Genomic DNA, 9,024 nt, shown 5'->3' with positions numbered 1-9,024 from the left:
GCGGCGGTGCCTCCGGCACCCCACCGTCTCTCCGATCCGTTGGCGTGCGAAGGGAAAAGATACAGCTGGCTTTTCCGAGCCATTATAGATCTCATGGTCAACGCGGTTTGTACGGCGCTAGAATCACTGGACGGCATTGGTAATTTAATCCTAGGGTGATATAACCCATTGCAATGGAACCTCCACCATATCAACACATACCATGGTTCCATTGCCCACCACATAGTCATATTCATAATTGTAAAATAATATTTGCTTTTCAATGCATGAGTGATAAGTATAGTACTTTGCATATAGTTTGATAAAAAATAATCAAATGACATGAGCAAGCGATGAACTTGCCTTTCTTGATCGCAAGATTATGCGGGCAAAAGCTTCGATACGTGATAACTCCAAATGTCTGAAATACCATCATCGTCCGGTAAGGACAATGTTTAAAGAACTGGCAAAGATGATATAATGCATAGTATGAGATGCAATCGTCCCGAGCGTAACCTAACCTCGATGATTTAGGATGTATGAGTTGTAAAGATTTCTTTAGGGTTGGTTGCACTTTTAGAATGGTTCTCAAACAAGGTTCTTATTAGGGTTTGGTTATATTAGCATCATAACCAAGTGATATAAGACATCATAACAATTATACACATAAATAATAGTGATAGAATAGTATGTAAAGAACAGTTGTCAATTTTAAGTTCTACAGAACATGGTTGATGATTACTTATACTATACTTCAAAAGAATAACTTTTGAAGAACATGTTGTTTAAGAAATTTTGAGTATTTCAAAGAAGGATTAGGACTTCTAAGTTTTGATTGACATTTGTACTTCAAAAGAATAACTTTTGAAGAACAGGTTAAATAAGGATATGAACTACTATATATAGGAGCTATGTAACTTTAGGGTTTACTATTGGTTTCATTTAATTTCATTAATAGGAACTAGTTGGTTCTTAACTTGGAATGGGTTCATATGTAGCAAGTATTGGTAGGGTTATTACCATGGTTTCCCATATATATTATATCAAATGATGGTTATTAAGATGGTTCCATAGGTTTGCTATTAGGTTTACTATCGCTTCATATTTACTTTACTAAATAATCACTAATGGTTTCTAAGCTAAGTGGTGTATTACTCTCTAAGTAGGGTTTAGTTGATTAGGAGCATGTGATGTGATTTGCTACACAAGGTTGGTATTAGGATTTATCATCATGGTTTAACTAGGGTTTGATGGTTGAGGTTGATCCTCATGGTATGGTATATAGGAGTTGTGATCAATGGTACTAATTCAATTAACAAGTTAGGGTTTCTACCTAGATGATATTAGTGGATCATATAGGTTTTAATTAAGAATAGGAACATGAAATGATAATCTCATGTGACTTGGTTTTATGCTAGTGAATTCTAAGCATGTATTCACTTGTTGGTAATTAGGGTTCTATATGTCAAGTAAATCTCCCATGATCATATGTGACACATATTTAGGGTTTTAGAGTTGGTTCTAAGGTGGAATGATCACATGAAATAATGGGATCCAGGTCTTACTCAATTTGAAACTAGGGTTTCTAAATTATGGTACAACTCCTAAAATGATGATTGGAAATATAGGTGTGGTAACTAATTATTTTGAAGCATAATTAGTAATGGTTTGACATTTTATTAACTTCCACAAGAATTAATAATTAGGGTAACTCCTAATTAGGTTTAATTCAGAGATAAGGGTTTAACACTTATTACTAGGTTTTAAAAATAATAACATGCAAATTAAAATTAGTTAAGTTCACAATATTTAAGTTACTAAATTAATATTGGTTTTTAGTATTTTCTTGATTTATTATTATTTAAGAAAATAGTAACTTAGAATTTTCAAATTAGGGTTTATGAATTACCACTAATAATTAAGTTAATACAGATATGATAAATAAAATTAATCCTAACATTTTACTTAATTTCTGAATAACTAATATTTAATTTTGAACTTATCTAATTTATTGATTTCAAATTGGATTTCAAATAATTGGAAAGGCATGATTAACAAAATTATAAATAAGTGAATTTTTATTTTGACACACATTTTTATTTTATATTTTATTTGAATAGAGTTTATTTTTGTGAACATTTTGATATATTATTCATAATTTTCTGAGTTTAAATGAATTTTATACAATTTTGCAAAGTTTCAGTGATTTTCTGGAATTTGAAATAAAGCAAAATGCTAAATGTACCGGTTCATACCTAGCCACTGTGGATCGACGAGTGGGGCCGTTGACTAGGTCGGCTTGCCACGATGGCAACGACCAGTCAACATGCATCTGGGACCCCACCGCCACGTCAGCTACGACGACGGCTTGACGCCGGCGGCCAGTAGACGACGGCGCCGCCGATTTAGGGCCTCCCGGGATGGGCTACTGGAGGTTTCCGACTCGCCTTGATTCACTGAACACGATGGCGTGGTCGCCCTACTCAGGGGATCACCGGAGCAGCAACGGCGAGCATGTGCTGAGGCGGCTCAACTCCGGCGAACTCGGGAAAAATGCTATGGTGGATCCTAGGATGCAATAGATAGCTCAGAGGAAGCGCAAGCTCACCCTGGTGCTGACGGTGTGATCGGCTCCGGCGATTGTCGACGGAGACGACCATGATTGGAGATTCCCCGGCGAACTGCTGCGGAAGGGATCGATAAAATTGCATCGATTCGTAGCTCCCTTGGACGATTGCTTGTGCCCAGATGCTCCTCTTGACGAGGCGCTCCTCCTCGACCACGCGCCGGAGGCTGAAGTGACCTCCTCCGCCGTGTTCTTGATCGACGCCCGCGACAGATAGTGGATGATTGTGGAAGATAGCGATGGATTGAGGGGAAATGGAAGGGCAGCGAAGAACTAGGGTTCTACGGCGAAGCTACTGGTAGTTTTATAGAGCTCGGCGAGGCTTCTACCGTAATTTCACCGACGGCAGTGGCTCAGATGCGTCGACGACGGTGAGGTGTGCTAGGGCACGTATCTTGGCGCTAAAGGATAGGACGGACGCGAGAGAGATTAGGCGCGGTTCTCAGATGGTCTGCGACGTCCAGGGTTGTCCCTATCTCCAACGGTGAGGTGGCCAGGGCGTCTCGGTGTGCTGTCGACGCCGTGGAGGAAGACGACGCCCTCGTTTTGTTTCACGCCAGCGGACGAAGCGGTACGAGGCCGTGGGCTGGACCGGGCCGTGGAGTTGGCGTGGGTCTTGGGCTGCTGCTGGACTGTCAACGGCCTGGACAGGTAAGTTCCCTCTCTTTTCTCTTTTCTATTTATTTTCTGTTTTATTTTCTGAATTGAATTTGTTATTTGAATTCAAATTTGAATTCTGTTTTGTTTTGTAGGTTCTAAATTATTTGAATATCATAACAATTTGATAATGATACTCACTGTCTTGTTTTATTTATAAACAATCACTTTATAATTGATTAATTTGGGGTTCTTATGAGACACAATTCAAATTTTAAATAGATATGATTTTAGGGTTTATTTCAATTGCTTTGCTAATTTAAGGAATTAAACATGTTTTAATTGATTTGAAATTTAGAACATGTGCATGGTGAACATATTCTATTGTGCTAATGCTCATTCATAGTGATTACTCACATATAATTTAATTATATCTAGGGTTTAACAAATGGAATAGGAAATGGAATTGATTCATGGTTTTATGTGAATGATATTTTTTTAGGGTTTAAGAAGATGTTTGGATAAACTTACAATCACCAAATGATGTTTAGATCTTAGGTATATATATGGCTTGGTTTATTACTTGTGATCCATGATACACAAGGTAGGGCATATCATTTTATGTGAAGTGGATCCTATGTGAAAGGGTTTAGGGTTTTGCATACTCTTCATTAAATTGCAATATAAGTAGGCATGAGGCATGGCAGGGTTCTTTTCATGATCCCAATTGGTACTTGGATTCAAATGTGGTCTAGGGTTTTATTTGGGATTACCCATGGGATACACAAGCTAGAATTGGGTATAAGCATAAGCTTTGATTATGTTTTATTGGCTAGCTAGGGTTACTCAGCTCCTCCATACAAGGCATGAGGATTGGTCTGGGGTTAACTACTAGTGATATACTTATTATTTTATGTGATAGATGATATCTATTAATCATATGGGGTTAACTTATCATTTATATCTACCAGGTATGATCATGCATTAGACAAGATCCACTCATTCCTCACTAATCCCTCTTTAATATTCCTCTCATCACACTCATCCTAGATTCTTAGGGTTTATAATTAATACCAAGTTGTGATGATTATGGAATTGGTTTCCTAAGATCCTACTCAAGAGATGATGATATGATCCTCTAAATATATGGTTTCCCTAGGAATTCTACCTTGCAATCTTCTGTAGCTTGTTCTTCAGGAAATCTGATAAACCTGCATCTTGTGGTATGCCTCCACCTCCTAGCTTCTTCATCTTGATCCTAGCTAATTCACATGGAGTGGCTCTATGTGTTTGCTCCCATGTATGATGGTACTTGATGAGCAAATGGATGAAGGTTGTGGCTCTATTTATAGGCTTGGGCAAGCTCTAGTATCATGACACATAGGTGGTGACTCTTGATTTGGTTTGATGAGTAAGGTGCTTGGTTGTCATGCCCTCATCCATAGCAATCCTTTGAGCATGAGGTGGCAAAGCTTGGAAAGCAAGTCATGTAGATATTTTCACCCCACATGGCATAGAGATTATCCTCTCATATGATTTATTTTTGGATAGCCAAGTGGCATTTGCTACTAAATATCATGTGGAGGGTTTTATTATTGTGGATGAGTCATCATATCATATTTGATTGGATTTACATTATAATATTGGTAAAAAGTTAAAGTTGAAGGTTATTCCTCAATCTTGGATAGTTGGGTTTGATTTCACCAAGGCATGGTCATATGAGTTTCAAAATACTCATAGTTAGTTTGATTCAAATAGTTTGAACTATAATTCGTAATGTAAATGGATTTAGTTTTATGATATTCCATGTATTTAATAAGTTATGATTTAAACAAGAATGTGTGGCTTTTATGCACTTTAGACCCTGTGGTTTAACTTATTTATAAGTGAATTAATTTACACACAAAGGTAGTTGCTAACTTTTAAGTGTTAATAAGTTAGGGTTTGATTCATAAAGAATGTGTTGTTGTAAATCTAATTCCATTTGATCTAATCCATAGATCAAATCATCTCTACCCAAAACAAGGTTTTAGCAAACATCACGATGAAGTTTATAGCGCTTGACTTGATGATCTACTTCAATTCCAGCAAGTCAAGTGAAACTTCGATTATCGTGGTAAGTTTTATTTGAAGCGCGAAAATTCCCCGGATTTTCTATGCATGAATGCAATGCACACTTTGGTGTTCTCTCATTTTATTGCCTCTAAACCTGGGATATTACAAGACCATAAGAAAACTCTAAGGGGTAGAGTAAAGATTGAGTTGGATGTACAATAACTCAATACTTTGAGCATAATAGAAGAAGAAGGTCTGAACTGATAGGAAGTTCGATCTTATTTTCATAAGATTGTTGAACAATACCTTCAGAAGAAGGTCAGACCAGAAGCCGAGGTTCATACCTCGAGGACGTAAGAAGTGGATTATAACTTGAGCAAGTGAGTAGTATTTACTCGGAAGTATGATAGCCCAAGTAAATTAAGGCTAAGGAAGTTGGATGAAGGATTGTAGGAGACCAAATAAAGCTCAAGTAAGTTAAGCATAAAGAAGTTGGACGAAGAAAATACCATATACCAAATACAGCTCAAGAAGGCCAAAGACCGAATGAAATTGACCATACCAGAACCATAGACTAATAGCATGATTCCTTTCATGGATCCTAAATGAATCTAAAGAGTTATAGGTATCAATTATAAACCATGATTGGAAAAATAAACCATCACGACCAATTCCATAATTAGTACCTTATTAAGCACCATTACTGCAATTTTGGTAGTAAGGGAAAAACAAAGACCTATTTTATCAAATAGGAGAATGTTATCCAATTAGTCCTCAATTAAGACTGTCAGGACAAGAAGAAGTCCCAATCATTGAATATTCAATGAAAAAGGAAACAAGCTTATAATATTGGAGGAAATCATGGAAGTAAAGGAAGTAATAGTTGTTTGATGTCAAACACTAATGGATTCCAGGAAGAATCTGGATAAGGGATATATACAATTATATCCAGTGAGATTACCACGGAGTTCGAGAAAAGTCGTAGTCTGCACGAGACAGATCCACACTTCGGAAACGTGAGAGAGATCAAACTTCGAGGACGAAGTTTAGTTTAAGGGGTAGAGACCGTAATATCCCGGTATTGGGGTTACAAAAAATAGAGGAAACGGATGTGTGCATTGCATTCATGCATAGAAAATCTGGGGAATTTTCGCGCTTTAAAGTAAAACAGTCACAGTAACTGAAGTTTCACTTGACTTGGTGGAATTGAAGTAGCTCATCAAGTCAAGCGCTACAAACCTCAATGTGACTTTGTTAAAACCTTGTTTTAGGAAGAGAGGATTTAATCTAAGGGGTTAGATCAAATGGAACTAATAATCAACACAACAACACCTTACTCAATGAGCAATTGCTTGATCTTATTAAAGATCATAATATGGTAATCCTTGCCATAACCTATGAACATCTATTTAATTGGAAATCAAGTAACATTAATTGGAGAAGACTATTCTTCAATTATCTTTTCCATGACTTAAACTAATTCTTGATCCTACCATAAACCCTATGATACCCATTCTACTTTAATCTTGGAAACAAGACAAGAATATCTAACTAAGAAATATAATTCTCCTCTATTCCAAATAGTTATACATCAAACCTAGAGAGGTGAGAGTTCTATTCTACTTAAGGAAGCAATGACAAACCTTGATGCAAATCTTGAATATAAATATCCATATGATCACAACATTATCTTCAAAAGGAATCCTAGGGTATTATTCAAGCCTTCCCAAATGAGAGAGACCATTTACTATAAGCCTAGCTTTACCTATTAATGAACAAAGGACAACCTTTGAACTAAAGTATTAGGTTGCAAACCATTTCCTCTTGGAGTGGTGAGCTAACCTAATATCAAGTGAAACAAGATTATCTCCATGAATTGATAAAGTAAGAATGAGATTAATCCAACTAAGTTGGATAAATGGAACCTTAACCTAGATACCTAAGGAGATATTGGGAGTACACCATAAACCCTAGAATAACTATTCTTAAATGAGAGAGCTCAACCTATAGTGTTATATTCAAGATAATTGAGACAAACATAACCATGCCCATTCAAGAAACTATAAAGGAAAGTGTTATACCTTAATTGATCAAGGCAATGCTTGATCATGGAAGTGAGAAACCTAGTTAATGAGAGATACCTTAGGAAGCCAAACCTTGAACAATATAAATTAAGTAAGGATCATAAACCCTAAGAACTTGAGGTAGAGGTATTAAGAACAAGTGGATCATGACTAATCCATGATCATGCTCTTGAGGTATGTGAGGATAAGTTAAACCCTACTAGAATAAGAAGAACTCATCCTCACATGAAATTATAGGGAGATCCCTAGTAATCAAATCTAGGCTTATATCCCAACCTATAATTGGAAATCAATTGGTGATAATAAGTAGAATCTTACCACATCTACATTCCACTTATTCTTCACCTAAGAAACATAAGAAAACCTTAGAGTCAAACTCCATACTTAATATGGTGAGAAACCATCCATCCATATGACCAAAGTTAACTATAAAAAGAATTATTACCAATGTAGTTACTTTAATGATAAATTGGGGATAATCATAGAAGTTAATTGGTAGAAGATAAAACCAATTCTCAAATCCTTAGTAATTAGAGAAGCACATAAGGTATTAAGCAAGTAACCTTATCATGGTTAGGGGAGATTAACCCTAGCACATGCAATATGGTGTTATCTCATCTCACAACCTAGAATTAAACCTCAACCCTAGTTTATGTATCACTATGGTGATCATAATATGAACCTAGGCCATAATTAAAATTCAAACCAATTGCCATTAGGTGAATATAATTAGAACCCTAGAATTTCCCACAAGCTAAATACTATATTTAAAACCATGTGTAGTACTCAACCATTTACCATTATGACCAAGATCAAACCTTGATAAGAGTAATATCTACTCTATATTATTAAAGGTGTTATTAAATATAAATCCAGTGCTACCTTTGGGGAGATGGTTCTAATAAAAAACTTCAAGAGCTTAACAAGCAAGTGCTCACATAAAATCATATGCATAGAGTTAAATCCCCAGATATGAGATCAAACCCTACTAATAACCTATAAAAACACTCATAGTAAAAATGCCCCACTCTACTAATATCAAATAGATATAATTCACAAGAAAACCAAAAGAAGAGTATCAATTCATATCTATTTAACATTTGGAATAAGAATATCGAGTGTGTAATAGAATCTCATATAAAATGCTTGTTCAAGTAGGATCATAACGTAATAGTCAGGATAGTAAACCTTGATGAAATTAACAATTGTGAAACCTGCAAAAATAACAGAATTCAGATCTGAAATTCAAATGGAAAAATTAAAAACAGAATTGTAAACAGAAAAGAAAAGAGAAAATAAAAAAGGGCTTACCAGACCCTACCTGTTCGGCCAAGCCCACCAGCGAGCCCGAAGAAATCCCAGCCCAACACGGCCCAGTGTCAGCCCAACATACCCCTTCGCTTAAAAACAGAGGAGAGGGTCATCCTCATCCTCTCCGGCGCTCGAGGAGGACAAGCACGACGACGTGCTTCTCTTCCCCTCGTCGCTGGCAGCATCTCCTCGTCCGAAGGCGTGACGAGGCACACACCCAGGCCGTATAAAAGCTCCAGGACGAGCCTCGTCTCGAATTTCTTCCTCTCTGGCCTCAATTTCGCCCCAAATTGAAACCCTAATACAACCGGCCACCATTACCGCCGTCGTTGTGGACCTCCCCGTGCCTCGCCGAGGACGCCATCGACATCG

This window comes from Lolium rigidum, chromosome 1 (genome assembly GCF_022539505.1).
Source record: "Lolium rigidum isolate FL_2022 chromosome 1, APGP_CSIRO_Lrig_0.1, whole genome shotgun sequence".
NCBI lineage: Eukaryota > Viridiplantae > Streptophyta > Magnoliopsida > Poales > Poaceae > Lolium > Lolium rigidum.
Note: the sequence above shows the minus strand (reverse complement) of the source record.